We start from the raw sequence: 12,863 nt of genomic DNA, 5'->3' as shown, positions 1-12,863 counted from the left end.
AGGAAATAGGAAAGAATGAAACGTTTAAGTGTGTACATAAATATACTGCATTTCAAGCAAAATACAACTAAACCTGTCTACCCCCACTGTCTATAATGCCATACCAACAGGTGGAGCTCAAGCACTGACAAGCTACTGTGAAGCAAATTGCAATTGCTTGTTTTATTTCTTCTTTTTTTCCACAAAATGAATCAGGGGAGAGCGCGAACGCAGTCCCCCACTACCAGAAATTATGCAGTCGAGATTCCCGCATTTGGGCAATTCGCAAGGGTCAGCACAGCCTGAGTGCAATGGCTGAGCCTCACCTTGGGCGAACCACCTTCCTGATCATGGTCTCACCCCTGCCAGGTAAGTATGACTTGGAAATGCAGCTGTACAAGAACCCTTTCCCCTTGTCAGAACACAGGAAAAGGAAAACATGGGCAGAGGGGAGGGCGGGTCAGAGCCTGACAGACAGGGGGCGGGGTTGCAGGGCAATGGGCGGGCACTTGATTACAGGAAAGGGAAAATGATTGGAAAACATTTTGGTCTTGCACGTCAAACTCAGCAAAGGACAAGAGTCCTTACGTGTAGCCCGCTCTAGAAGCACCCAGTGCGTATTGATTTTGCCGTCGCTGGCAAGACTCCTTCTGCCGTTTGTCAACAGTTTTAAGGCTTTTTATGCTCCTAGCTAGGTTTAGAGATCGAATAGAATGAATAAAGCCATGACTGATTCTGTGATGGATTAGATCTTGTTCACATAGAACATCATGGAAAGCCCCAGTCTTTTAAATGCATTGATCAATGTAGGAAATAGGAAAGAATGAAACGTTTAAGTGTGTACATAAATATACTGCATTTCAAGCAAAATACAACTAAACCTGTCTACCCCCACTGTCTATAATGCCATACCAACAGGTGGAGCTCAAGCACTGACAAGCTACTGTGAAGCAAATTGCAATTGCTTGTTTTATTTCTTCTTTTTTTCCACAAAATGAATCAGGGGAGAGCGCGAACGCAGTCCCCCACTACCAGAAATTATGCAGTCGAGATTCCCGCATTTGGGCAATTCGCAAGGGTCAGCACAGCCTGAGTGCAATGGCTGAGCCTCACCTTGGGCGAACCACCTTCCTGATCATGGTCTCACCCCTGCCAGGTAAGTATGACTTGGAAATGCAGCTGTACAAGAACCCTTTCCCCTTGTCAGAACACAGGAAAAGGAAAACATGGGCAGAGGGGAGGGCGGGTCAGAGCCTGACAGACAGGGGGCGGGGTTGCAGGGCAATGGGCGGGCACTTGATTACAGGAAAGGGAAAATGATTGGAAAACATTTTGGTCTTGCACGTCAAACTCAGCAAAGGACAAGAGTCCTTACGTGTAGCCCGCTCTAGAAGCACCCAGTGCGTATTGATTTTGCCGTCGCTGGCAAGACTCCTTCTGCCGTTTGTCAACAGTTTTAAGGCTTTTTATGCTCCTAGCTAGGTTTAGAGATCGAATAGAATGAATAAAGCCATGACTGATTCTGTGATGGATTAGATCTTGTTCACATAGAACATCATGGAAAGCCCCAGTCTTTTAAATGCATTGATCAATGTAGGAAATAGGAAAGAATGAAACGTTTAAGTGTGTACATAAATATACTGCATTTCAAGCAAAATACAACTAAACCTGTCTACCCCCACTGTCTATAATGCCATACCAACAGGTGGAGCTCAAGCACTGACAAGCTACTGTGAAGCAAATTGCAATTGCTTGTTTTATTTCTTCTTTTTTTCCACAAAATGTATCGGGGGAGAGCGCGAACGCAGTCCCCCACTACCAGAAATTATGCAGTCGAGATTCCCGCATTTGGGCAATTCGCAAGGGTCAGCACAGCCTGAGTGCAATGGCTGAGCCTCACCTTGGGCGAACCACCTTCCTGATCATGGTCTCACCCCTGCCAGGTAAGTATGACTTGGAAATGCAGCTGTACAAGAACCCTTTCCCCTTGTCAGAACACAGGAAAAGGAAAACATGGGCAGAGGGGAGGGCGGGTCAGAGCCTGACAGACAGGGGGCGGGGTTGCAGGGCAATGGGCGGGCACTTGATTACAGGAAAGGGAAAATGATTGGAAAACATTTTGGTCTTGCACGTCAAACTCAGCAAAGGACAAGAGTCCTTACGTGTAGCCCGCTCTAGAAGCACCCAGTGCGTATTGATTTTGCCGTCGCTGGCAAGACTCCTTCTGCCGTTTGTCAACAGTTTTAAGGCTTTTTATGCTCCTAGCTAGGTTTAGAGATCGAATAGAATGAATAAAGCCATGACTGATTCTGTGATGGATTAGATCTTGTTCACATAGAACATCATGGAAAGCCCCAGTCTTTTAAATGCATTGATCAATGTAGGAAATAGGAAAGAATGAAACGTTTAAGTGTGTACATAAATATACTGCATTTCAGGCAAAATACAACTAAACCTGTCTACCCCCACTGTCTATAATGCCATACCAACAGGTGGAGCTCAAGCACTGACAAGCTACTGTGAAGCAAATTGTAATTGCTTGTTTTATTTCTTCTTTTTTTCCACAAAATGTATCGGGGGAGAGGGCGAACGCAGTCCCCCACTACCAGAAATTATGCAGTCGAGATTCCCGCATTTGGGCAATTCGCAAGGGTCAGCACAGCCTGAGTGCAATGGCTGAGCCTCACCTTGGGCGAACCACCTTCCTGATCATGGTCTCACCCCTGCCAGGTAAGTATGACTTGGAAATGCAGCTGTACAAGAACCCTTTCCCCTTGTCAGAACACAGGAAAAGGAAAACATGGGCAGAGGGGAGGGCGGGTCAGAGCCTGACAGACAGGGGGCGGGGTTGCAGGGCAATGGGCGGGCACTTGATTACAGGAAAGGGAAAATGATTGGAAAACATTTTGGTCTTGCACGTCAAACTCAGCAAAGGACAAGAGTCCTTACGTGTAGCCCGCTCTAGAAGCACCCAGTGCGTATTGATTTTGCCGTCGCTGGCAAGACTCCTTCTGCCGTTTGTCAACAGTTTTAAGGCTTTTTATGCTCCTAGCTAGGTTTAGAGATCGAATAGAATGAATAAAGCCATGACTGATTCTGTGATGGATTAGATCTTGTTCACATAGAACATCATGGAAAGCCCCAGTCTTTTAAATGCATTGATCAATGTAGGAAATAGGAAAGAATGAAACGTTTAAGTGTGTACATAAATATACTGCATTTCAGGCAAAATACAACTAAACCTGTCTACCCCCACTGTCTATAATGCCATACCAACAGGTGGAGCTCAAGCACTGACAAGCTACTGTGAAGCAAATTGTAATTGCTTGTTTTATTTCTTCTTTTTTTCCACAAAATGTATCGGGGGAGAGCGCGAACGCAGTCCCCCACTACCAGAAATTATGCAGTCGAGATTCCCGCATTTGGGGAATTCGCAAGGGTCAGCACAGCCTGAGTGCAATGGCTGAGCCTCACCTTGGGCGAACCACCTTCCTGATCATGGTCTCACCCCTGCCAGGTAAGTATGACTTGGAAATGCAGCTGTACAAGAACCCTTTCCCCTTGTCAGAACACAGGAAAAGGAAAACATGGGCAGAGGGGAGGGCGGGTCAGAGCCTGACAGACAGGGGGCGGGGTTGCAGGGCAATGGGCGGGCACTTGATTACAGGAAAGGGAAAATGATTGGAAAACATTTTGGTCTTGCACGTCAAACTCAGCAAAGGACAAGAGTCCTTACGTGTAGCCCGCTCTAGAAGCACCCAGTGCGTATTGATTTTGCCGTCGCTGGCAAGACTCCTTCTGCCGTTTGTCAACAGTTTTAAGGCTTTTTATGCTCCTAGCTAGGTTTAGAGATCGAATAGAATGAATAAAGCCATGACTGATTCTGTGATGGATTAGATCTTGTTCACATAGAACATCATGGAAAGCCCCAGTCTTTTAAATGCATTGATCAATGTAGGAAATAGGAAAGAATGAAACGTTTAAGTGTGTACATAAATATACTGCATTTCAAGCAAAATACAACTAAACCTGTCTACCCCCACTGTCTATAATGCCATACCAACAGGTGGAGCTCAAGCACTGACAAGCTACTGTGAAGCAAATTGCAATTGCTTGTTTTATTTCTTCTTTTTTTCCACAAAATGAATCAGGGGAGAGCGCGAACGCAGTCCCCCACTACCAGAAATTATGCAGTCGAGATTCCCGCATTTGGGCAATTCGCAAGGGTCAGCACAGCCTGAGTGCAATGGCTGAGCCTCACCTTGGGCGAACCACCTTCCTGATCATGGTCTCACCCCTGCCAGGTAAGTATGACTTGGAAATGCAGCTGTACAAGAACCCTTTCCCCTTGTCAGAACACAGGAAAAGGAAAACATGGGCAGAGGGGAGGGCGGGTCAGAGCCTGACAGACAGGGGGCGGGGTTGCAGGGCAATGGGCGGGCACTTGATTACAGGAAAGGGAAAATGATTGGAAAACATTTTGGTCTTGCACGTCAAACTCAGCAAAGGACAAGAGTCCTTACGTGTAGCCCGCTCTAGAAGCACCCAGTGCGTATTGATTTTGCCGTCGCTGGCAAGACTCCTTCTGCCGTTTGTCAACAGTTTTAAGGCTTTTTATGCTCCTAGCTAGGTTTAGAGATCGAATAGAATGAATAAAGCCATGACTGATTCTGTGATGGATTAGATCTTGTTCACATAGAACATCATGGAAAGCCCCAGTCTTTTAAATGCATTGATCAATGTAGGAAATAGGAAAGAATGAAACGTTTAAGTGTGTACATAAATATACTGCATTTCAAGCAAAATACAACTAAACCTGTCTACCCCCACTGTCTATAATGCCATACCAACAGGTGGAGCTCAAGCACTGACAAGCTACTGTGAAGCAAATTGCAATTGCTTGTTTTATTTCTTCTTTTTTTCCACAAAATGAATCAGGGGAGAGCGCGAACGCAGTCCCCCACTACCAGAAATTATGCAGTCGAGATTCCCGCATTTGGGCAATTCGCAAGGGTCAGCACAGCCTGAGTGCAATGGCTGAGCCTCACCTTGGGCGAACCACCTTCCTGATCATGGTCTCACCCCTGCCAGGTAAGTATGACTTGGAAATGCAGCTGTACAAGAACCCTTTCCCCTTGTCAGAACACAGGAAAAGGAAAACATGGGCAGAGGGGAGGGCGGGTCAGAGCCTGACAGACAGGGGGCGGGGTTGCAGGGCAATGGGCGGGCACTTGATTACAGGAAAGGGAAAATGATTGGAAAACATTTTGGTCTTGCACGTCAAACTCAGCAAAGGACAAGAGTCCTTACGTGTAGCCCGCTCTAGAAGCACCCAGTGCGTATTGATTTTGCCGTCGCTGGCAAGACTCCTTCTGCCGTTTGTCAACAGTTTTAAGGCTTTTTATGCTCCTAGCTAGGTTTAGAGATCGAATAGAATGAATAAAGCCATGACTGATTCTGTGATGGATTAGATCTTGTTCACATAGAACATCATGGAAAGCCCCAGTCTTTTAAATGCATTGATCAATGTAGGAAATAGGAAAGAATGAAACGTTTAAGTGTGTACATAAATATACTGCATTTCAAGCAAAATACAACTAAACCTGTCTACCCCCACTGTCTATAATGCCATACCAACAGGTGGAGCTCAAGCACTGACAAGCTACTGTGAAGCAAATTGCAATTGCTTGTTTTATTTCTTCTTTTTTTCCACAAAATGTATCGGGGGAGAGCGCGAACGCAGTCCCCCACTACCAGAAATTATGCAGTCGAGATTCCCGCATTTGGGCAATTCGCAAGGGTCAGCACAGCCTGAGTGCAATGGCTGAGCCTCACCTTGGGCGAACCACCTTCCTGATCATGGTCTCACCCCTGCCAGGTAAGTATGACTTGGAAATGCAGCTGTACAAGAACCCTTTCCCCTTGTCAGAACACAGGAAAAGGAAAACATGGGCAGAGGGGAGGGCGGGTCAGAGCCTGACAGACAGGGGGCGGGGTTGCAGGGCAATGGGCGGGCACTTGATTACAGGAAATGAAAATGATTGGAAAACATTTTGGTCTTGCACGTCAAACTCAGCAAAGGACAAGAGTCCTTACGTGTAGCCCGCTCTAGAAGCACCCAGTGCGTATTGATTTTGCCGTCGCTGGCAAGACTCCTTCTGCCGTTTGTCAACAGTTTTAAGGCTTTTTATGCTCCTAGCTAGGTTTAGAGATCGAATAGAATGAATAAAGCCATGACTGATTCTGTGATGGATTAGATCTTGTTCACATAGAACATCATGGAAAGCCCCAGTCTTTTAAATGCATTGATCAATGTAGGAAATAGGAAAGAATGAAACGTTTAAGTGTGTACATAAATATACTGCATTTCAGGCAAAATACAACTAAACCTGTCTACCCCCACTGTCTATAATGCCATACCAACAGGTGGAGCTCAAGCACTGACAAGCTACTGTGAAGCAAATTGTAATTGCTTGTTTTATTTCTTCTTTTTTTCCACAAAATGTATCGGGGGAGAGCGCGAACGCAGTCCCCCACTACCAGAAATTATGCAGTCGAGATTCCCGCATTTGGGGAATTCGCAAGGGTCAGCACAGCCTGAGTGCAATGGCTGAGCCTCACCTTGGGCGAACCACCTTCCTGATCATGGTCTCACCCCTGCCAGGTAAGTATGACTTGGAAATGCAGCTGTACAAGAACCCTTTCCCCTTGTCAGAACACAGGAAAAGGAAAACATGGGCAGAGGGGAGGGCGGGTCAGAGCCTGACAGACAGGGGGCGGGGTTGCAGGGCAATGGGCGGGCACTTGATTACAGGAAAGGGAAAATGATTGGAAAACATTTTGGTCTTGCACGTCAAACTCAGCAAAGGACAAGAGTCCTTACGTGTAGCCCGCTCTAGAAGCACCCAGTGCGTATTGATTTTGCCGTCGCTGGCAAGACTCCTTCTGCCGTTTGTCAACAGTTTTAAGGCTTTTTATGCTCCTAGCTAGGTTTAGAGATCGAATAGAATGAATAAAGCCATGACTGATTCTGTGATGGATTAGATCTTGTTCACATAGAACATCATGGAAAGCCCCAGTCTTTTAAATGCATTGATCAATGTAGGAAATAGGAAAGAATGAAACGTTTAAGTGTGTACATAAATATACTGCATTTCAAGCAAAATACAACTAAACCTGTCTACCCCCACTGTCTATAATGCCATACCAACAGGTGGAGCTCAAGCACTGACAAGCTACTGTGAAGCAAATTGCAATTGCTTGTTTTATTTCTTCTTTTTTTCCACAAAATGTATCAAGGGAGAGCGCAAACGCAGTCCCCCACTACCAGAAATTATGCAGTCGAGATTCCCGCATTTGGGCAATTCGCAAGGGTCAGCACAGCCTGAGTGCAATGGCTGAGCCTCACCTTGGGCGAACCACCTTCCTGATCATGGTCTCACCCCTGCCAGGTAAGTATGACTTGGAAATGCAGCTGTACAAGAACCCTTTCCCCTTGTCAGAACACAGGAAAAGGAAAACATGGGCAGAGGGGAGGGCGGGTCAGAGCCTGACAGACAGGGGGCGGGGTTGCAGGGCAATGGGCGGGCACTTGATTACAGGAAAGGGAAAATGATTGGAAAACATTTTGGTCTTGCACGTCAAACTCAGCAAAGGACAAGAGTCCTTACGTGTAGCCCGCTCTAGAAGCACCCAGTGCGTATTGATTTTGCCGTCGCTGGCAAGACTCCTTCTGCCGTTTGTCAACAGTTTTAAGGCTTTTTATGCTCCTAGCTAGGTTTAGAGATCGAATAGAATGAATAAAGCCATGACTGATTCTGTGATGGATTAGATCTTGTTCACATAGAACATCATGGAAAGCCCCAGTCTTTTAAATGCATTGATCAATGTAGGAAATAGGAAAGAATGAAACGTTTAAGTGTGTACATAAATATACTGCATTTCAAGCAAAATACAACTAAACCTGTCTACCCCCACTGTCTATAATGCCATACCAACAGGTGGAGCTCAAGCACTGACAAGCTACTGTGAAGCAAATTGCAATTGCTTGTTTTATTTCTTCTTTTTTTCCACAAAATGTATCGGGGGAGAGCGCGAACGCAGTCCCCCACTACCAGAAATTATGCAGTCGAGATTCCCGCATTTGGGCAATTCGCAAGGGTCAGCACAGCCTGAGTGCAATGGCTGAGCCTCACCTTGGGCGAACCACCTTCCTGATCATGGTCTCACCCCTGCCAGGTAAGTATGACTTGGAAATGCAGCTGTACAAGAACCCTTTCCCCTTGTCAGAACACAGGAAAAGGAAAACATGGGCAGAGGGGAGGGCGGGTCAGAGCCTGACAGACAGGGGGCGGGGTTGCAGGGCAATGGGCGGGCACTTGATTACAGGAAATGAAAATGATTGGAAAACATTTTGGTCTTGCACGTCAAACTCAGCAAAGGACAAGAGTCCTTACGTGTAGCCCGCTCTAGAAGCACCCAGTGCGTATTGATTTTGCCGTCGCTGGCAAGACTCCTTCTGCCGTTTGTCAACAGTTTTAAGGCTTTTTATGCTCCTAGCTAGGTTTAGAGATCGAATAGAATGAATAAAGCCATGACTGATTCTGTGATGGATTAGATCTTGTTCACATAGAACATCATGGAAAGCCCCAGTCTTTTAAATGCATTGATCAATGTAGGAAATAGGAAAGAATGAAACGTTTAAGTGTGTACATAAATATACTGCATTTCAGGCAAAATACAACTAAACCTGTCTACCCCCACTGTCTATAATGCCATACCAACAGGTGGAGCTCAAGCACTGACAAGCTACTGTGAAGCAAATTGTAATTGCTTGTTTTATTTCTTCTTTTTTTCCACAAAATGTATCGGGGGAGAGCGCGAACGCAGTCCCCCACTACCAGAAATTATGCAGTCGAGATTCCCGCATTTGGGGAATTCGCAAGGGTCAGCACAGCCTGAGTGCAATGGCTGAGCCTCACCTTGGGCGAACCACCTTCCTGATCATGGTCTCACCCCTGCCAGGTAAGTATGACTTGGAAATGCAGCTGTACAAGAACCCTTTCCCCTTGTCAGAACACAGGAAAAGGAAAACATGGGCAGAGGGGAGGGCGGGTCAGAGCCTGACAGACAGGGGGCGGGGTTGCAGGGCAATGGGCGGGCACTTGATTACAGGAAAGGGAAAATGATTGGAAAACATTTTGGTCTTGCACGTCAAACTCAGCAAAGGACAAGAGTCCTTACGTGTAGCCCGCTCTAGAAGCACCCAGTGCGTATTGATTTTGCCGTCGCTGGCAAGACTCCTTCTGCCGTTTGTCAACAGTTTTAAGGCTTTTTATGCTCCTAGCTAGGTTTAGAGATCGAATAGAATGAATAAAGCCATGACTGATTCTGTGATGGATTAGATCTTGTTCACATAGAACATCATGGAAAGCCCCAGTCTTTTAAATGCATTGATCAATGTAGGAAATAGGAAAGAATGAAACGTTTAAGTGTGTACATAAATATACTGCATTTCAGGCAAAATACAACTAAACCTGTCTACCCCCACTGTCTATAATGCCATACCAACAGGTGGAGCTCAAGCACTGACAAGCTACTGTGAAGCAAATTGTAATTGCTTGTTTTATTTCTTCTTTTTTTCCACAAAATGTATCAGGGGAGAGCGCAAACGCAGTCCCCCACTACCAGAAATTATGCAGTCGAGATTCCCGCATTTGGGGAATTCGCAAGGGTCAGCACAGCCTGAGTGCAATTGCTGAGCCTCACCTTGGGCGAACCACCTTCCTGATCATGGTCTCACCCCTGCCAGGTAAGTATGACTTGGAAATGCAGCTGTACAAGAACCCTTACTCAGAAAAATCCTAGATCCGCCACTGCCGTGGCAGCACACACAAGAAGCCGTGAGCCGAGAGAGAAGCCTGCCACAGAAAGAAAAGGTCAGGTGATGCTTGAACTGACCATCCCAGGGTGCGCAGCGACCTTCCCAATGGTCGAGGTCGCAGGCCCTGAAGGAGTCATCATGGTCCACCGTCACTGGACAGGAGAGGACATCATGAAGGCGGTGGAGGGCCTGGGTAAACCGACAGAGATGGGAGGTAAGCGCTTTGGCGAAGAACTAACAGCTTTTATTCAGTCTTGTCATCCAGTCAAACAAGATAGACCGAGACCGGACACCGGGAGACGTCCATCTCCACAACACTGACTGGGAACCGCCAGCAGCTGGACAGGAGGATCCAAACAGGCCCTACAGAGAGATTGTAGGACGCCTGGTCACAAGGCTGGAAGCTGCACACCCAGCCACTATCAACACGTCCAAAATAGCTGCATGTAAACAAGAAGACGGAGAACCTGTCAGCGACTTCCTCGTGAGACCAGAGTTCACACCGACCACAGCGGTCTTGTAGCACCAGCACAACGAGCGGAGGCCGGCGGAGGGCAGCCCATGGGAAGCCCACCTGAGAAACAGCTTCCTGGTAAGCATTAGAAAATACATCAGTGACCTCATCAGAGCCCAGTGCATTGGGTACAACAACATCACCACCCTGAAAACCATAGAAGATCATTACGAGGCACAGCTGGCACGGAGAGTGAACAAGAAAATCCACAAGCAAGCTGAGACCATGTTGCAAAGAACTCAGAGAAAGCGTGAGGGGCCACGTCAGAGGCAGAGGAAGAGGACAAGATGGATGGGAATGAGAGAGTTACCCCAGATGTAGAGGTGGTGAATGTTACAACTGTGGAAAACTAGGACACTTTGCAAGAGATTGTCCTGAAAATGAAGAAAATGCTGAACAGGAAAACAGAAATTCCAGAGATTGACGGGCAGTGGAGAGGCTGGATGGTACAGGACCACTGGAAGACAACAAAAGGAAAGTAACTGGTTTAAATTATCATTTAAATTATCAATGCTTGCAGAAGATTAGTAAAAATAACATTAACAGTAAACGGCACCAAAGTGAAGTTTTTGGTTTATAGTGGTGCCACTCATAAAAAAAAAAAGAGAGCCTCTCCGATGTAAATTAAATAATACCACATTTCAACAGGAATTTTTAATTTCAACTCCATGTCCATTAAATGTTATGGGTTGTGATTTAATGTGTAAATTGGGATGTAATATCAGTAGGAGGCCTGAGGGGTTGTTTGTGCAGTGGGAGTCAGCTGTGTTGGGGTTCAGTTATCAGCAGGAGTTCCACTGTATGCTTATGAGCTGCAGAGTGCAGGAGGAGAGTGTTGGGAACACTCCATGTGTGAAGTGTGTAGTTTGTTGCCAGGTGATTTAACGTTGAGACCGCAGGGGTCGCTGCACTGCACGCTGCATGTGAGGGCCGTGATAGAGGTTTTGAGGATAAATTTGATGTTGGAAAACATGATTGCTTGGTTGTCACTACTATTGTGTGGGATTGCGTGTGGGCTGAGGCAATGGTGCAAACCACATTAGAACAGGAAGACCTGTTCTCATTGCCTCGATCTAAACCACACTGTAAAAGTGTATTTGAGCAGGAGTTCAAGTAATGTAATTTTTTGAGTCAATTTTATTCAGTTTCCTGAATGTATGGTAATAATGTATGGTATGGTAATTAGATGGTAATCTAATTTTGTGGATTATATCAACTTAAAAATGACACCATGTTACCACAATCTGCGATTGTCATTTCAGTAAAAGCATGTCAATTAAGTTTCTTTTGTGCGTCTGACATCATAACGTTAACGCCATGACGTCCATGTCATTTCTAGATTTTAGTTTAGTTGTTACGTAACAACTAACGTAAGTTGTTACCGGGGCGGTGTAAAATGGACACAGTATTATATCACATTGAGTAGGATCTGCCTCATCCGGCTGTAATTCTGTGTTGACTGTGCCTGGAACGACGTTCATCTTGTGCAGTTTGGTTGCCCCTATGATGTGTTTGATGCTCATTGTGTGTTTGATACCATGTTTCTGCCCTTTTACGCTACTGGACTGTCCTGTGTGTGGTCGCCGGTGTAACGTATCAGAATCATGAGGCAGGTTGGGATCCATGTGCAGGTCAAAGGGTTTAATAAAGGACAATCCAGAAAACGTAGTCGTACAAGCAGGGATCGAATAATCCAGATAACAGAGGTGATGTCGAGGGCAAGGCAAAGGCAACATCGAGAGAACCAGGCAGATAATTATACACAGAGAGACTAATGAGGTAAACGCTCGGTATGCAAACTACGAAAGAATGGCAATACTTGGCAACGAGCAAGAGGGCTGGGCAGTGTTTAATATGCTTCTCAATCAGCTGTAATGACAGACAGCTGGGCCACACTAAAACTCCGGGGAGTCAGACCTCTGGTGGCGAGATCGGGGAGCGCAGGACCTGACAGCCGGGACGGCTGACCTCTTGGGGGGGCTGTGTAGCGTCGGGCCAATGGGGGGTGCCAGAGGGTGACGTCATTACCCATGAGCTCTTGCGGCTCCGGCCCTGTTATGCGTATTATGTGGTGTTTATGTCTGTATAGTGTTATTAATGATTATTAATTGTGTGTTATTAGTTAAGTCACCCCGGTCCATCTTTTTATGTACATGCGCATTATGGTAGTTCCCCCTCCATGTATGTGTAACGTTGTCATCTTCATGACCTCCCCATGTGTTTCATGTGCAAGGCCAACCTAATTTAGGCCTCGAGTTGTACGGATTGTGCCTGTGAGTGCTGGTTTTATTGAAAGTGAAGAATAAAACCTCTGTTCTGTTTGAGAATGGACTTGTCTGCAGCTTCTTGCTCCCACACCAGGCCACAACATTGTAGGACTGTTATGCAGTTTGGACATATTTGTTTAAAATAAAATAATCCAAATGATACATTTTAAGTGCATAGTATTCTTTAATGTTATGTTTTTAGTTACATTACATAGGTATG

The 12,863-nt window shown here is 46.0% G+C and overlaps 1 long non-coding RNA gene and 13 other non-coding genes across 14 annotated transcripts in view; all 14 read right to left on the bottom strand.

Annotated features, from left to right (window-relative positions):
• LOC143486087 (uncharacterized) overlaps positions 1-10,461 on the bottom strand; it is a 56,978-nt gene extending 46,517 nt beyond the window's left edge. Inside the window, exon 1 of the long non-coding RNA XR_013123127.1 lies at positions 9,940-10,461. This is a non-coding gene — a long non-coding RNA (uncharacterized LOC143486087). The remainder of the gene's footprint in view (positions 1-9,939) is intronic.
• On the bottom strand, positions 193-356 carry LOC143486349 (U1 spliceosomal RNA). Its single transcript, XR_013123340.1, has one exon. It is a non-coding gene; the product is annotated as a U1 spliceosomal RNA (small nuclear RNA).
• LOC143486348 (U1 spliceosomal RNA) lies at positions 980-1,143 on the bottom strand. The gene has a single exon (XR_013123339.1). It is a non-coding gene; the product is annotated as a U1 spliceosomal RNA (small nuclear RNA).
• Positions 1,767-1,930, bottom strand: LOC143486330 (U1 spliceosomal RNA). Its single transcript, XR_013123321.1, has one exon. It is a non-coding gene; the product is annotated as a U1 spliceosomal RNA (small nuclear RNA).
• On the bottom strand, positions 2,554-2,717 carry LOC143486480 (U1 spliceosomal RNA). The gene has a single exon (XR_013123467.1). It is a non-coding gene; the product is annotated as a U1 spliceosomal RNA (small nuclear RNA).
• On the bottom strand, positions 3,341-3,504 carry LOC143486241 (U1 spliceosomal RNA). The gene has a single exon (XR_013123235.1). It is a non-coding gene; the product is annotated as a U1 spliceosomal RNA (small nuclear RNA).
• Positions 4,128-4,291, bottom strand: LOC143486347 (U1 spliceosomal RNA). Its single transcript, XR_013123338.1, has one exon. It is a non-coding gene; the product is annotated as a U1 spliceosomal RNA (small nuclear RNA).
• On the bottom strand, positions 4,915-5,078 carry LOC143486346 (U1 spliceosomal RNA). Its single transcript, XR_013123337.1, has one exon. It is a non-coding gene; the product is annotated as a U1 spliceosomal RNA (small nuclear RNA).
• Positions 5,702-5,865, bottom strand: LOC143486329 (U1 spliceosomal RNA). The gene has a single exon (XR_013123320.1). It is a non-coding gene; the product is annotated as a U1 spliceosomal RNA (small nuclear RNA).
• On the bottom strand, positions 6,488-6,651 carry LOC143486230 (U1 spliceosomal RNA). The gene has a single exon (XR_013123224.1). It is a non-coding gene; the product is annotated as a U1 spliceosomal RNA (small nuclear RNA).
• Positions 7,275-7,438, bottom strand: LOC143486386 (U1 spliceosomal RNA). Its single transcript, XR_013123376.1, has one exon. It is a non-coding gene; the product is annotated as a U1 spliceosomal RNA (small nuclear RNA).
• On the bottom strand, positions 8,062-8,225 carry LOC143486328 (U1 spliceosomal RNA). Its single transcript, XR_013123319.1, has one exon. It is a non-coding gene; the product is annotated as a U1 spliceosomal RNA (small nuclear RNA).
• On the bottom strand, positions 8,848-9,011 carry LOC143486218 (U1 spliceosomal RNA). Its single transcript, XR_013123213.1, has one exon. It is a non-coding gene; the product is annotated as a U1 spliceosomal RNA (small nuclear RNA).
• Positions 9,635-9,798, bottom strand: LOC143486489 (U1 spliceosomal RNA). Its single transcript, XR_013123475.1, has one exon. It is a non-coding gene; the product is annotated as a U1 spliceosomal RNA (small nuclear RNA).
• Positions 10,462-12,863: the final 2,402 nt, after the last annotated feature.

Source organism: Brachyhypopomus gauderio, unplaced genomic scaffold (assembly GCF_052324685.1).
Source record: "Brachyhypopomus gauderio isolate BG-103 unplaced genomic scaffold, BGAUD_0.2 sc44, whole genome shotgun sequence".
NCBI classification, from domain to species: domain Eukaryota; kingdom Metazoa; phylum Chordata; class Actinopteri; order Gymnotiformes; family Hypopomidae; genus Brachyhypopomus; species Brachyhypopomus gauderio.
This window is presented reverse-complemented; position numbering and strand designations above follow the sequence as displayed.